A 16,174-nucleotide genomic window follows, 5' to 3' on the forward strand; every position below is an offset into this window, starting at 1 on the left:
CCCTACTAGCTCGTAATGGACTACTTTTAGAATAGCATGATAAATTAATTTGAAACGTTCAAATTAGAATTAAAGGAATTAGTAATTATATGAGATACAATTATATGTTTAATTTTTGAATTAAACGGAGTAGGAGAATTTATATTTAAATATATAAAGATGGATATGTGTTAAAATTAATTTTATATTTGATATTAAATTAATTAAGTTTTATTTAATAAGAAATTTATGAAATTAATTAAATTTTCTTTTTAAAATAAAAATAGATTTTATAAAATCAAATTTTGATTTTTAGATAAAATTGGAAAATTTGAAAATCAAAACACACAAAATGGAAAAAGGATTTTTCCATTATCCATCACTTAAGTAGCTCACATGAAGCAACATCTTGGCCTTGTCTTCTCCAAGCATGAGCTGCAACTTATGCAACTTTTCTCTTTGCATGTTGATCTGCAATATAATGAAGAGGTTGGAGTGAAAATCGGGCATGCAATCTATAGAGAATTTTAGAGAAAATTCAGATTAAAGAAAGGGTTCTTCAACAAAGTTGTTATAGTGAGTTTTTCTCATTCTACCCTTGATTCAAGCTTGTTTTGAGTCCCACAACTCAATATAGAGCACCAAGAGAATAGTGGGGAAGATCTTGAGGTGGTCTACAACAAGATTTAAGAAGATTGCAGCTGGTGAAGGAGCTTTAAAGAAGTTCTACAAGAGGTATGTCCTGAAACTCACTTTTTCTGCAAAAGCATGCTTTATATTTTGCCAAAATAAGTGAATTTGAATGCTTAGATGATCCTTGTGCTTCCACTGCTGTTGATACAATTCTACAAGTTCGACGTGACTTATTTGTTAGGTGAACGTATGTGCATGAATATTTCTTATTTTGTTCCACCGTAAAATTGTCTGGGTGTATTAAATGCACGTACATTAAGGTAAATGTCAGTGCAACTGATCGCCTAAGGTATAGGACGCAAAAAGGTGAAATTGCAAAAAATTTACTCATGGTGACTTTGTATTCGTCTTATTCGGGTGGGAAGGATCCACAGCTGATTCTCGAGTTCTCAGAGATGCAATATCACGACTTAACAAACTGAAGGTTCCAAAGGGTAACTACTACACATACTATATCTTCTCACTCATTGTATTTCTAATATAAGGTCTGAAATGATTGGACGTTCAACAGGGTATTATTATTTATGTGATGTCAGATACCAAAATGCATAGGGTTTTTTGACTCCATATAGAGGCGAAAGATATCATGTTTCAGAGTGGTGTAGAGGAGATAATGCACCAACAATTCCACGAGAATTCTTTAACATGAAGCATTCTTCTGCACGGAATGTCATCAAGAGAACGTTCAAGTTGTTGAAGGATAGATGGGAAATCTTGCGAGGAAAATCATACTACCCAATGTAAATCTAATGTCGAACCATCATTGCGTGTTGCCTTCTGCACAATCTTATCAATAGGGAGATAACTAGCATTAAACTGACCGAGGATTTGGATAAGGTGGATTCAAGCTTTGCTACAACTGAGGGAGGGAGGATGAGATCAATTATATCGAAAGTTTAAATGAATGGACCCAATGGAGGGATGAATTGATGCAACAGATGTTTACTGAATGGGAGTTGTGTAGCGTATAGTATCTTTATACTTCTTTAATCAATTAGAACGCTTATTTTCTTTGTCCTGTATTATGAAATGACTTCATTCATAACTCTCTCATTATATTTACTATATTTTGTATTTCACTTTACCTGTTAATTATGTTTCATATTTTTGTTTATTATTTAATTGTATTAAAATGTGTACAGTATACACTAGAATGTCTAGTTCCTCAACAGCCCCAAAGCACACTTGGACTAAAGAGGAAGAAATGAAGTTGGTCGAGTGCTTGGTGGCGTTGGTTGCATATAGTGGATGGAGATCAGACAATGAGACGTTTCAACCTGGTACTTGGCACAACTACAACGTTTGATGGTCGAGAAGTTACCCGACTGTAATATCCAAGGATCACCAACTAAAGATTGTCGAGTCAAATCCCTAAAAAACTTTACCAAGCGATCGCAAAAATGAGAAGACTGACTTGTAGTGGATTCTACTGGAATAAGGAATTCTAATGCATCACTTCAGAGCAAGAGTTATTCGATGGTTGAGTGAAGGTAAAATTTTATCTAAATTTAATTACGAATATGGGTAACATAATCATAACATCCATTGCACCCTTCATGTAGAGTCATCCTGTAGCAAAGTGGCTTCTACACAAGTCGTTCCCATACTATAATGATTTTCCCTACGTCTTTGGCAAGGATCGGGCTACGGGAGGATGATCAGAAACCTTTGCGGACGTTGGGTCTAATGTGCCAAACTATATGACTGATGATGTTCCTATTCATGAATCATAGGATTTGAACATCCTCACGATGTCTAGTCAGGGAATGGACATGCCACAAGATGACATGCATGGACCACGTACTGGTTGAAGAACTGAAGGAGGAAAGGCTTCGAGAGGAAGTAAGAGGAAGTGAAGTGAGAATCAATATGAAACGATAGAGATTGTTAAAAATGCAATGGAGTTTGCAAATGACCAATTAAAGGCGATTGCAAAATAGCCGAAAGAGAAGCGTGCAGCCGAAGTCGAACTACGTGCAGAAACCAACTCTAGGATATTCCTGAATTGCATAACCGATAGAGAGCGAAGCTTATGCAAATCATATTCCCAATGTGCAAGATTCAGAGAGCTTCTTATTCGTTCCCACAATCCTGAAGTTGGACTATTGCAACTTCCTCCTTGAAGAGAATGTTTAATCAACCCGTATTTTGGATTGTTTTTCAATAATGAACAATGATTACTTTATTTTAATTATGTATTTAAGTTTGTAGTAAATTTGGTATTAAATCTTCTTAGTCATATTTTAATCATGCAATCATGAGTTAGTTATTTTGTCTTACATGTTTTTGTACCTCCAAAAAAGAGAGATTTATATATGAAACTCGTGAATTGCATCTAAAAGTCATACTTTTTTTTTTCCTTTTTGGCCATGTTAACCAAGGTACCTCCCAAAATGAAAAAAAAAAACGGTGGTAAATTTTTAGCATAAATTACAATCAAATTAATTTTGTATAAATTGGTGGAACATAATTATATTTTCAAAATATGATATTTAATATGCATCATTATTAGTATTATAAAATATGATAGTAGAAAAAGTTACACACGGTCTAAAATAATCTACATTCAAATTATATATTGTTCTAATTGAGACGGTAATAATTTTCACTCCAAACACAGATTATTATAAACGAGACTATAATAGTCTACATCCCAAATACAGATTATAAAAACAGACAGTTTATTATAACCCACATACTATAATAACCTACTTTGTGCCCCAAATACCCCCTAAGGCTACGTTAAGATCATCTATTTCTTTAACCAGACGAATTTTATCATTTACCTTGGATTGAGTCTCCTTAAGAACAGGATCGAAATTGATTGCCCTTCTGCCAAAATTCTTGAAGATGGTTGCCAACTCGTTAAATGGAACACCCTATGCCACGTCACCAATTAACGCTCCTGCCATTTTCTTTCTCCTACTACTTTCAAAAGAAAAATTGAATGACACTCAACTCTGAAGCCTACTTTGACGATCGTAAAATCAGAAATATAATCCAACAAGCATCTAAGAATCAAATATCTTTATAGTTAGCCCTTGGAGCTCCAATTTCTAACGACATGAAATTCTCAGCTCGATCGTTGGAGCTTCACGGTGGACGGTGGTCAATTCGTTAGCTTATAGTTATGGAGCAATTAGTAACTACTCATAAACCATAAGAGACGTTTTTTTGAAGCTTCTTGAAAATGACTTTGGGCTAACAAGAAGAATGACATATTTTAACTTTTCATTCGTAAAAATAATATATCAATATTTTATTTGTAAAAATAGTCAAACAAATTAAAAATAAAAAAATAAACGAATTTACAAAAGTCTAAACTACCCTCGTCCATACAAATGAGATTGTAATTGACTTATTAAGATATATTTGTAATTACACTGTAATTAAAACAAACATCTAAAAATTATCGGTTGGCCATGCTTTGAGCACCGCACCGACCTCTTCTCCAACCAAGTTGCCGCCATTTTCCTCTCCGAAATCAGCTTCTCCACCAATAGTGGCGACACCTCTGACTTGAATTCAATCTTCATCTCTTGCTCCGTCGAGCGTGGCTCCCTCTCCTTCCATCAATACTTCACTATCAGCTTCGACTTCGACTCCTTTTCCACCGACTTCATTTATTGCTCCTTTGGAGCCACTAGTGATTATTCTAGTTCCATCTTCTTCTTTCTCAACTCCTCCGACACATGTTCCGTTGTCGACCTCAACTCCTAACAATGGTGCTATCATGAATAAAATCATTGTCTCTCAATCTATCATCGCAGCCATAATTTCCTCCACCCTACTACTTTGAATGCGATTGGTCTGTCTTCACTCTCGCTCTAAATATTTGAAACTAATTAAAAAATTTGATATTTGACTGTATAATTTTTTCAAACTAATTAAAAAATCATAATGCAATAACATAAAATAAGTGGAAAAAAGATTTTAAAAAATCAAAACAAATAAATAAAATAATATTTGAAAAAAATTGGTTTAATTTCGATATTTGAAAAAAAATAATAAAAATATGATTTGATGATTTAAAATAAGGGAGATATTTTAGGAGAAAATAATGATGTATGATAAAAGAAACGTGCAAAGGAAAACAGTAGTTATGCTATAATTCAAATGAGGATTTTCAGTTATAAAAGGTATTTTGAAAGTTTGTGCGATACTTCCGATGAGATATTTACGTGACCTATAAATACACTGTAATTAGTCTCCAAATTAAGCCCAACAAATACACTAAACTTAAAATCAAATACACTACAATTGAAAATCAATTAACCAAACTATCTAAATTACTTTTGAACTTATCCAAAATTTTGTAACAATACTTTTTCTTGTTCTAGGCCCAAAATATCAGTTTAGAAACTGAGAGCTGGATTGATAAAAACTTCATTTAAATAATTGCATTCATAAAGAAAGAAACCGATTTAGATTGGGTATGAATATCCCAATTAAAAACCGTTCATTGAAATTACCAACCAATTATGATGTGGTGTTGATGTCAATCGTGGAGATCTCATGAACAGAAGAGAAACAAACAATATTCGACGATGGTACATCCTTCCTTGATCAAATCAGTCAAGGTGAGTTTAATACCTCTAAGGCAAATTGGTTAATACCAACACCGTCCATATGCTTGGCCTATATTTTCACAATGGCATGATAGGAATCACTTTAGAAAGAAGACTTTGCGACTTAACTCTTGGTTGATTGTCGATTAAGTCGAGTTTTTCATCTATAAACCAATGGATTTGATCGATTAAGTCAAACCTCCAAAGTAGACTTGTCGTCGATTGAGAACAAAAAGTAAAATCAATAAAAAAAAAAGATGAGAATTGAAAAAAATTTGTTCGAAGCAACATAAACTTCAATAAATCGGAAGTTGTGATAGTGGTTGTTTTCATCCCACTTACCATTAAACAAAACACTTAATTGTTAAACAGTCATAACAAGAAAGCATTGGGATGAAGAAAGCTCATGAATCTTGATTAAGATTAATAGAAAGTATAATATTTTATGTTTGGAACAAAAGGATAATAGATGTAATGTTTAAAATAATTTAAAACTCATGAATCTTGATTAAGATTAATAGAAAGTATAATAAAAATAATAAATCTTAGTTAAGATAATTGATATAATATGATATTTTAAATTTCAAACAAGATTTGAAAATTAGTTGATGTACAAAATTTGAAAATTCAAAATAACTATTAAATCACGAGAAGTATGACAAATTATCCGCTTGAAATGATGGTCTTAGTTGACGTTGAAAATATGATGGATATATAGTTGAGCAATTAATTACAAGCTCATTAATAAAATGTCGAATTAATTACACTACAATTAAAACAAACATGAGAGTATTTTAGGATTTTAGAAAATTAGACTCACACGATATTCATGTGTTTTGCTATAATTTAAAAAGATCATACCTTTAGTATTTTTTCAAATGATAGTATAATTACTCTTGTGTTATATATTTGATTATTTTAATGACTTTGGAACATGTAAGCGTACGTGCGAAAAGGTGGTCATATTTTTCTTCGATAACTTGTTTTTGAAAGGTTTTCTTCAATGACTATATTTATAATCGTTACGTTGTTGTTTTTTTTGTTTTGTTTTTTTGTTGTGTTTTTTTTGTTTTTGTTTTTTGTTTTAATCCTGAAAGGGTATAATATAAAAACCTTAAAGCAAAGAATCAAGCCCAAGCCTAGGAAAAGAACTTCGTTATTGTCTTTAAATTTTCAAATTTTGAATACTGAGAAAGTGAATTGAGAAAGTGAATAAATTGAGTTAGACTTATTTTGACAAATGTATTAAATAGTTGTAATTGACAATATTTTTAGGATTAGTAATTAAATATAAAACAAACATTCTAAAAGAACTAGAATGTTATTATATATAATATATTTCCCAGTATTATAAATAATATTATACATACATACCTATAATATAATTTCTAAGCTATTATTAGTGTTCTTTGTTTTAATTTAATTTCACAATATAATAATTTTAATTTTGTATTAAATTTATAATAAAAAAGACAAACATTTTTTAAATAGTCATTTAAATATATAAAACAATAATAAAACTAGCTGTTACATAAGGTATCTATCATTTCAATATAAATATAAAAAATTTTAATTGATTTTAAATTACAAAATAATAAATAATAAAATTTTTAAAAAAATAGAAACTTTTTCCATGGAGACGAATCCCCGAATGGAGAATCGACTCCCCACAATGGGGAATGTGGTGGGGATGAGGATGAAATATCTCTATAGAGATCAGGATGGGGAGTACATCCCATGCCCCAACCCATTGTTATCCTTACTCTAGTTCATTTGACCAAAATATTAGTAATCTATACTATCTAAAATAGATTATGGGAAAGAAACATTTTATTTTCCCTTTTATTTCTTTTAGTTGATGATGATCATAAGGATATCTTAAGTTAGTTCGTGTTTAGATTATTTTTTAAAAAAAATCATAGAATTTTATCCATCATAATCTCTACAGATTTTTTTGAAAAATATTTGATTTCCTCTTTTGCCCCTTTATGATCATATGGATATCTTACGTAATTTCACGATTAAATCATTAAAGACATAATTTTTTCCTTAATAATCTATATGATTTTTTTAAAAAATAATTAAATTTTATCTCCAAATATCTTATTCATGATTTCTTTTAACTCATATTTTCTCCAATATCTACTTCATCTTAGATAAAATGAAAACACATTTAAAACAAATCACATTTTATCCTCTAATCTTTTATTCACGGTTTTCTTTTTTTTAAAGTCACATGTTATTAATAATCTCTACCTTACATTAAATAAAAAAAAAATCAAATCAAATCATGATTTGAGATCTAAATTTTTCCTATATATGTAGCTAATTTCAACCCCCATTTTCTATCGTGTATCTCCTTTACTTCTTCTTTTTTTCTTTTAAGAAATTTTAGCAACATCTTTCCAATGTTTCTTTTCCTTCTTTGAAGTTTAATTTCCTTGTTTCAAGTATCTCTTATAGCTTCTATAAGAAGATATCACATCTCTCTCTTTTGAGATCCTCGTTTTCATTTTTTTCACCTTTCAATTTTGTAAAAACATATAAAATTATTTAACGTAGCTTTTTAATATGCTTTATAGTTTTTTTTTTCTATACTCGCAAATCTTCACATATTGAAGAAGGTGGAGAAAATACTTGCTTTTGAAGAAATTTCTCAAAGTTCAAGCAATTTAAAGCTCATCAAGGTGACAGAGAAGAAAGTGATTATTTTATGTTTTTTAGTTTTCTTTTTACATTTTTATTTCTGTAAACTCGTACCAATGAGTTTAGGGGTTTATAATAATTTTTACTATTTTATTATATATTTTTGTTCTTTTTCTTGTCTTTTCAAATTTATTGTGAGTACACACTATAGGAATGTATCAGCAACAACAGGAGCAACAAGGATCATTTAAGCACTCTAATTCATTAATTTTGGCAAAATATAAAGCATGCTCTTGCAGAAAAAAGTGAGTTTTATGACATACCTTTGTAGAACCTCTTCAAAGCTCGATCTCCAACTGCAATCTTCTCCGAATCTTGTTGCAGACCACCTCGAGATCTTCCCTACAATTCTCTTGGTGCTCTAGACTGAGTTGTGGGACTCAAAACAAGTTTGAACCAAGGGATTAAGGAGAATTGCTCACAGTAGAAATCTGGTTGAATAATATTTTCGTCAACACGAATTTTCTCTAAAATTCTCTTTTGATTGCATGCCCGAAATTCACTCCAAACTCTTCAATATATTGCAGACCATCATGCAAGAAAGAACGTTGCATGAGTTGAAGCTCATGCTTGGTGTAAATGAAGAAGAGAAAATGAAAAGTGTGTGAGCATGAAGAAGATGGATAATGGAAAAACATGTTTTTCCATTTGTGTATTATTTTTCTAATTTTCCAATTTTATCACAAAATTAAATTTTGATTTTAAAACTGAAAATTTTAGTTTTATAATTTTTTTTAAAAAATTAAAACTTAATTAATTTAATATGAAACATTAAATTAATTTTTACACACATCTATCTTTATATATTTAAATCATATTTAAATATAAATTCTCCTATTTCATTTAATTCTCAAATTAAACAAGAAATTATATCTCATATAATTACTAATTTCCTTAATTCTAATTTGAACGTTTCAAATTAACTTATCACGCTATTCTAGAGCTAGTCCATTACGAGCTAGAAGAGAGACCTCGCGGACCTACAGATCATGGGCTCCAACGATCCGAGATTGATTGGCTCTCATTAGACCAAATTAATCTCCATTCGTTAACTAATGGGTCACTCCACTTAAGCCCATAGTTGCACTCCCTCACTGTAACACATGATTTAACCATAATTAGCAAATCGACCCTTCACATGTTCGTAATAACGATTGGGTCAAATATTTGTTTTACCCTCGAGCTTATTCCTCAAGTTCCTACTGATCCTCTAATGAACAATTGGTTTGTGATCCAATCACTAAACCAAACTCTCTCAGCCTAGTGAGAGGGTGGACCTATTGTTCAAGACCCGAATTTAGTACTTGAGAGAACAATCTTTCTCCTATCCTTAAATCGGGTAAGCGTGAACTCCATCTTGCACCCTATGTCCTCAGTTATCTATTAGGTCTTACCCCTGAAATGGAAGTCTTATTGAGTCGGCGCTATTGAGCCAACCCTCACCTATGCAAATCTAAGGATAATCCCGAATAAATAGGATTTCATAGTTAGCTCAAAATTAAGATCGAGTTGCCTAGGTCATCTAGGTGAAATAGTCAGTCTTATACAGTAAATAACGTTATAAAGTAAGAGTGACTTATTTCTCGGTCCGATCTTATGCAAACTCATTGCATAGGACGCCCCCACTCCCCATGTCATAACATATACGAATTAGGATCACATCATATGTAGCACTTTACAACTCTTTGTAACAACTACAGAGTAGGCTGCATCCAATAGTGTTACCAGGATAAGATACCCAACCTTATTCATGTACTATAGATCATTTTGACTATTTACTCGAACCTGATTCACTCTTATGTCTTTACATAAAGTTCAAGTACTCATGTAATAGTCATAGGTCTTAGTTTATTGGATTTAGACTTTCATACAATTTATAAAACCAATAATAAGTTTATTGATTATAGAAAATGTTTATCATTTTACAAACTGCGAATTTTAAGACATAAAACCCAACACACACCAATTCATCTTTGTATAGTTTTGAAATAATGTGTAAAATCAAAATAAAGTTTAAAATCAAAAGGAAGATCGTTACAAATCTACAAAAAAGAACCAGTTTTAAGAGTTTCTGTATGCATAAAAAAATAATAATGATATTTTGGTTTAAATTAAAATTTGAAAAACGTTAAAATTAAGAGCATAATCAAATCATCTTGTTTGAACGAAATTGTTTTATACGGAAATAGAAAAAATATAATATTTCTATTTAAATTAAAGTTTAAAACTAAGAGAATAATCAAATCATTCCATTCAAAATAAATAAAATATAGAAAAATATTATTGTTTAATTTGAAGTTTAAAATTAAGAGTGTAATAAAATTATTCAATAAATTTAGGAAGGATAATCTTGGTTTTTTTAATCTTCACATATAGCTCCTATTTTTTTTTTCCTTTCAAACTCTCTTATTCATAAATTAAAGTTGTATTATTCAGGCTCCATTTGGTAACCATTTTGTTTTGAAAATTAAATATATGAACACTACTTCCGCCTCCAATTTTTTTCATTTGTTATCTATTTTTCACCCATAGTTTAAAAAACAAGTCAAACTTTGAGAAATAAAAAAAAGTAGCTTTAAAAAAATTGTTTTAGTTTTTTGAATTTGGCTAAGAATTCAACCCTTGTACTTTAAGAAAGATGCAAATCATGCTAAAAATGTGAATGATATAGATTTAATTTTAAAGACCAAAACAAAAAACAAAATGATTACTAAACTAGATCTAACTTTTGTAATTAAATTATGTTTTTAAGTTTTAGATAACACGTGCAACGCACGGGTATCAAACTAGTTTCTCTTAAATGTTAAAGACTCAATCCACATTATTCCCATATTGACAAAGGAAAAGAAAAAGAAAAAGAAAAAAAAAAGCAAAAAGCCACTATTATCTAATGTTATCTAGAAAAAGTTTACAAAATGTTGTAGTACGAAAAATTTTATACTACTTTTGTCACAAAAAATTGCACTTAAATTATGTGGAATCTTTTAAATAAGTTAATATATCATCTTATGCACGTCAAATTATGAATGAGAATACTAAGAATAAATTTTCCGTACATTAGATTGTTTTCCAGATGGCCTCGAATACTTTTTAACAACGTTTACAATCTTCTAAGGACACGATGATGGTGTAATTAGGAGTAGAAGAACAAAGATTTTGGATAAATGTTTGATAAATATCACTTTCACCTTATGAATTAAAAAAGCCCAACAATATGTATTATTCATTCAATACAAAAAGTCAAACCTTGTGAAATCTCAATTTTCAACCATCAAGGAAACCAAGAAAGGACACTTTTAATTCCACCTCAAATAACTAGTAGCATAGTGGGTGACAACTAAAAAAGAGCCCATTAAATTCAAATGATAATTTAAAAACTAAATCTTTGTGAATTGTTTAAGACCATCACTCTATGTTTCAAAACTTGTACACCAAATCCATCTATAGTAAGTTTTGATGGATTAATATGTGTGAGAAAAAGAAAATTGAGCCATGTGCCAATTCATTAGGGGGGAATTATAAATTTTAACAAAATGATTTAACTTTTTTTCCATCAACTCTCAAATTTATTTCAACTTTTACAATAATTTGTTTAAATTATAAACGTTGGTTTAAAGATCATTTCGGATATTTCTATAAATCTGAGTATAAACACAAATCTATATAAATAAGTGTATGAAATCACGCAGGGTACGTTAAGTGTCAAATGTTAGATCATATTCGTAGATGTATTAATTGCTAGTAAAGGATTTAAAATAAAGAGCAAATAGTATTTTGAATAAAGTTTTTTTTTAAAAAAATAAAAATAAACAAAGATATTTGTTAGGACACAAACATGATAATTGTTAGGGACAACGATCCATGTGGCTTTACTTTTGATTTCACCCAAAAAACCTGGTATCATTTGAAAATAAAAGGACCATTTGGGTCTTCTACGGGATGAAGTGTGCTATTATAACTTATAGTCTACATCTTAAATACAAACTATTATAACATAGATTATTATAAACCATCGAATATAATAATCAATTTCGCACCCCAAACGTCTCTGAAAACGACTCTAACAAAAAATTTGAGGAATTATTATCCAATTCAAACCTAATTTTTGTTTGCTCTTAATTTTTTCTATGAAAGAAAAAATGGACTAGTGGAATTTATTTTTAGAATCTTTCTCTCTCTCATTGTTTCTCATTGATGATTTGAAAAACAATGCCATAAAAGAAAGAACTCTTGGTAATGGGTTCGCATGCATAGTGATGTGATGTGTATGGATTTAGGGTGTGGGCAATATATTATTAGGTACTAAAGTAACCAAAAGGACCACTTTGGAGGAATCAACGAAAAAAAAATCCCCACTTTGAGGTAGTGTTTTGGGCATTTGACATTATGAGATATTGACCAAATGAGTTTGATTATTTTTTTTTTTCTCTTTCTCTCATTAATTCTCTCTCTCATTGCCAAACATAAAAGTGATGGGACCTAATTAAGAAATTATATATTATTATTGAGGATGACTATATAATATGAGATTTTGAAACCAACTATTTGAAAGATTAAAAGTAAAACCCCATAAATTTGAAATTTCTAGGCCCATTGCACAATTAACCAAAAAAAAAAAAAAAAACTCGTGTCTCATGTGGTTCAGATTTTGCAGAAATGGCAACAATATTCAGCTCAACCCAATTACAAACTTGAAAAGTCTGAAAAATCTTTAAAAATTGATTGATATCTGGTACACGGCTAACATACTAATGATAGACTTTGAAAGTTGTTTGACATGTGATAAAATGCCAATATATTGATTGACACGGGATATGCTTTTACATACTATTAAGATTCTTAAAAGTTGTTTGATATGTATTGATATCCTGTCGATATATCATTGATACTTTTTAAAGTTGTTCAATATGTAATGTTATGCTTTTGATAAACTTAGAAGTTGTTTGATATTTGACATAATTTTTATAAACAATTATCTATTTCTGAAGGAGATCCTATGGATAACCCCATGTTGTATCACAGTTGTTAGTGCTCTTTAGTACCTTTCTCATCCATGTCCTGACATATCATATATTGTCAACAAGCTTAGTCGATTTCTTCACAAGCCCACCTATGTTCATCGAAAATCAGTTAAGCGTGTCTTACAATATCTTGAGGATACTTTTTCACTTTGGTTTACATATTCCAAAGTCAGATTTCTTATTATTAGTAGCTTACGCAAATGTGGACTGGGTATGCAGCCTTGATGATTGCAAATCCATTTTTGCTTATTATGTTTTTCCTGGTGATGCCCTGGTTATTTGGTCATTGAAGAAACAACGTGTCATTGCTCGTTCCCATACTAAGTCCGAATACCAATCCTTAGCTCAAATTGCTGCTGAAATCAGTTGGTTACAATCCTTGTTACGAGAAATTGGCTTATGCTCTCCTAAATTGCCTATTATTTGGTGTGATAATGTTAGTGCTCTCTATTTGGCTGGTAATCCTATCTTTCATGCTCGAAGTAAGTATATCGAGTTAGATGTTCATTTTGTTCGTGATAAAGTCCTTGATAAACAGCTCGATATCCGATATGTACCTTCTCTTCATCAACTTGTTGATAGTCTGACGAAGCTGCTGTCTGAAACTCATTTTTGTGCACTTCGATCCAAATTTGGTGTGATCCAATCACCCAAGTTTGTGGGGGAATGTACTTAAAGCAACAATAGGGGTCTTTTTGTTAGTTTTTCTCTAATCTATTCTTCAGCACTTTGTTATAAAAGTTGTTAGGTGGTTAGCATATTTTACATGATATTTTGTTAGTCTCTTTCATGTAAATTTTTGGATATTTAAACTCTTTGTGATTATACTGAAAGTGTAGCATTAGAGTAAGCTTTTCTCATTCATTGCTTTTAATAATTTTAACTTGATCCTTCGTTTCTAAGTTTTATTATATAGTATTAATATCTTCAAAGTTGATTGATAAATAATACTATATACTTTTGATATACTATTGATACACTTAAAAGTTGATTGATACCTGATATACATGGAATGTGTTGGTTGTTGTTAGATATTCTATTGATACACTCTCGTCTTTCTAATACACTGTTGATACACTTACACTATCATACTTATAAAATGAAACACGCAGACTTTTCTTCAAAACAACTTATTAATTCTTCAAAACAACTTATTAATTGAATGTTGATTGTTGTCAGATACACTGCTAATATACTCACGTCATACTTCAAGTATTTATTGATTGATATCTAATACACTGATGTCTTATATTTTATATGGTACGTCTACACCTGAAATATCATGTTTATAAAATGAAACATGCATGCTTTATTGATATACTCTCTTTTAGGTATATCAATTATGTGAATGATGCACTTTTGTACTTTTGCACTTTGATATTAAATAAATAAATTTACTGATAAAATTTGATATTGTCTATATCATCTTACTATACACTTTGGTTTCACTTTGATAAATGTATATATCAATTATGTGAACGATTTGTCATGACCTAAATAAGAAACAAAGAAACCCACCAAACTGAACAAAAAAACTTTCAATTAAAAAAAAAAAAAAAAAAAAAAACTCACCAAATTGGTTTTGGAAGTAGTGATTCTTATCAATTACTCGATGAAAAGTACAATACCGTAGCTCCAATTTCCCTTTTGATTCTCTTAAGACTAAAATTTGAAAAGAAAAAAAAAAAAAACAGAGAAGAAGATTGAGAATTGGAACCTTAATCACTTTCCTTCTTTCTTGCTCTACCATTGAATTAATTTGAATCAATCAATTTGCAATTTGGAATCAATTAATTTTCACTTTCTTTGTGGCTTCTTTTTCTATTTTGAATCAATTTCTTCCTCCACAATCTCCATCTCTTCCAGACTCTTAAATCCAAAAAAAAAAAAAAAAATGATGAAAACCCCTTATGATTTCATATTACAATTTCAAAACAGAAAAAACACAGAAAATATGAAGAAAAGTAGAAAAAATACAAGCAAAGAGAATCAAAGAACCTTTGAAGCGAGTACAGAATCGATCTTGATGAAAACAATCTTTCGAACGGAAAAAAAAATTGAAAAGAAGAAATAAATAGCGATCTTCAGGGCGACACCGATCTTCAAAGACAAAGTCGAACACAGAACGGGATAAATCTTTCAAGGACGAAATCGAAATTAGATAGCAATTGTTGAAAACAAGAGAAAAATGAAAGAGAGGAAGCTAATGAAACCACAAAGAATAGAATTGGTCTTGGTTATATGGGTAATTTCGGATTAAGGAAAAGAGAAATATCATAATTACAAATAATGCCATATTTGCAAAATTTCAGAAGTTGTAGACATGCTTGCTAAAATCTATTCTTAAATTGCCTACCATTACAATTTCTCAAATTTTTGTCAAAACTGCAAATTATCTCGATCAAATTTCATTTGTAGTATTGGTAATAGGTAACTTGATTTGGTAAGCTTGAGTCCTTTTTTTTTCTTTTAAAAAATACAAATTATAAACCAATTCTTTTCAAGAAAAATTATAAACTGTTGACTAACTCAATTTCCATATTTTTTTAATGCATAAGGCCCTAAATTATGTTTTAACTTTATATGGTAGCTATTAATAAATTCGAATTATTAATTAATCTACTTAACGATTAACCATAATATAATCTAACAATAGTAACCTATATATTTAAATTACTTTACATCAAAACTTATTCTTTTAACTTATATTTTTGTATTACATATCTAAATTATGTCATATTTGTGGATAGTCCTTTGTATTGTTGTTAGGAAAAAAAAGGAAAACATATATATTTATATAATTTAATTATGAGTAGAAAGGTGTTGAGAAAGAAATATAAGCTAAAGGCATAAATGGTGAATGAGTAATTTTTTTTCTCTTCTAACTTTAAAGAAAAATACTTAAGTACATATTGGATATCACCTATCTTTATGTAAACCACTAAATTAACCCGTTATAATTTGTCATGTGGCAAATTTTACCTTTTTCCCTTTTTAAATATTTTAATTTTTTTTATGTGAGTGGTGAAAAGGGATGCACAAAGATAGTTACGACCATTTTAAATCCATCTCTAGATACCCATGTCTGATCTCATATGTCCCTACATAAAACTAATTTAGCTCCTAAGGTCAGAAATAATGGCCTAGATAGCTCAGGAGCACCCCCTTAATAAAAGTTCAGTTTAATTATGGATCTTCATGTCCCAA

At 30.0% G+C, this 16,174-nt stretch overlaps 1 long non-coding RNA gene across 1 annotated transcript; it reads right to left on the reverse strand.

Moving 5' to 3' along the window:
- Positions 1-14,347: 14,347 nt before the first annotated feature.
- Positions 14,348-15,372, reverse strand: LOC150035746 (uncharacterized). Its single transcript, XR_016530282.1, has 2 exons — positions 14,966-15,372; positions 14,348-14,836 (listed from the first exon to the last, which is right to left on the reverse strand). It is a non-coding gene; the product is annotated as an uncharacterized LOC150035746 (long non-coding RNA).
- Positions 15,373-16,174: the final 802 nt, after the last annotated feature.

The sequence above is a fragment of the Benincasa hispida genome, chromosome 6, assembly GCF_027475165.1.
Source record: "Benincasa hispida cultivar pf3 chromosome 6, pf3_genome.v1.1, whole genome shotgun sequence".
In the NCBI taxonomy this organism is placed as follows: Eukaryota; Viridiplantae; Streptophyta; class Magnoliopsida; order Cucurbitales; family Cucurbitaceae; genus Benincasa; species Benincasa hispida.